This window comes from Octodon degus, unplaced genomic scaffold (genome assembly GCF_000260255.1).
Source record: "Octodon degus isolate 3935 unplaced genomic scaffold, OctDeg1.0 scaffold00003, whole genome shotgun sequence".
In the NCBI taxonomy this organism is placed as follows: domain Eukaryota; kingdom Metazoa; phylum Chordata; class Mammalia; order Rodentia; family Octodontidae; genus Octodon; species Octodon degus.
Window position 1 is genome coordinate 36,288,907 of NW_004524579.1, and position 1,492 is coordinate 36,290,398.

Sequence of the window (1,492 nt, forward strand, 5' to 3'; positions counted from 1 at the left end):
GTATCAGTATATATAGTTAGTCAGGGTGAGAATCTTTCCAATTAACTCCTAGATTAAAGAATCTTCTGAATATTCTCAGGATCATTGCCTTGCTCAGGATTTTAAAATGAAGAAACCTGTCCCTGTGTCTGTGGGAAAGTGGAGAAATGTCACTATACAGGCAATTCCATGGTTCTTTTTCCACCTTGTACTCTGTCAGTACCATCCAAGGTCCTGCTGTAGACCCTAATATGTTACAGATCTTTGTTTACGTCCATTGCTGAAAGAGAACGCTTGAGATCCAGTACTATGTAAAGAAAAAAAAATATTTTGGCTCATGGATCTTGAGGTCGGAAAGTTCAAGAGCGGGCAGTCGCAACTACTGAAGACCTTGTATTGCTTCAGTTCATGGTAGGGAATAGAAAGGCAAGAGCTCACAGGTGGAAGAGCGAGGGCACCAGTGTGAGGTGGTCCCATTATTTGAACCCTCTCTGGAGGTAACTAACCTTCTCTAGAGAGAACTACAGTAGCCCTTCATGAAGGTGGAGCCCCCATGACCTGGACACTGAGAGGCCCCCACCACCCCTCCACACTGTCACAAGGGCAATTAAATCTCAATATACATTTTGACAGGGATGAACCATAGCAAGGAAGAGCCCAGTATATTTAGAACTCAGGAACAACACAGACGGAAAGAGCACTGATGCAATCTCTGCTCTACTCATCAAGACTTTATTCTCTGAATATTAAGGATTTGCACAAACATCGAGCTCATAATCTCCTCTTTCCTTAGGATGAGGACGTTCCTAGACACCAAACATTCCACCTACTGAGAGTCTCCACATGTACCAGTGAGAGTAAATTCCAGTGTTTAACACACATACAAGCACTCTGGGTTTTTAAAAGACTACTTCATTGGAAGGCAACTTTTTTCCGTACTGGGGATTGAACTCAGGGCTTTATTGAAGTTGGCGCTGCAGGCCAAGTCCTTCGTTTCTTTTGTTTTGAGGCAAGGTCTCAAAACAAGTTGCCCAGGCTGGAGAGTGACTTTGAATCTACTTGTCTTCCCATCTAAACGCTCTTTGCCACCTGGTGGTGGGGCACCTGATCAGGACTTGCTCTGAGTCCATCTCGTGAGTCAAAGCTTACTGTACTTCCTTGTGTCCTAGCCCTTAAGCCCTGGACAGGAACATTTCTCATGACTAATTTGAAATCAATTAATTTCTAAACAATGTGAGCAATCAAATGCTGGCAGGTGATTGTGTCTCCTACACGGCCTCATTCTAGGCAGTGCAGGGTGACACTGACATGAGAAATGGTGATTTTGAAGCTTTTTATATTCAACCTCTTTTCCACTTTGTTCATTTTTAACTATAATACTTCAAGACAGGAGATTCTGGTGTAAAGATGTTGACATCTTTAAAACAAGGGATGGAAGGGAATGAGGTGACAGATTTACCAGGAAACTAATGACATTTTTTTCGTGATACTGAAGATTGAACCCAAGGCCTCA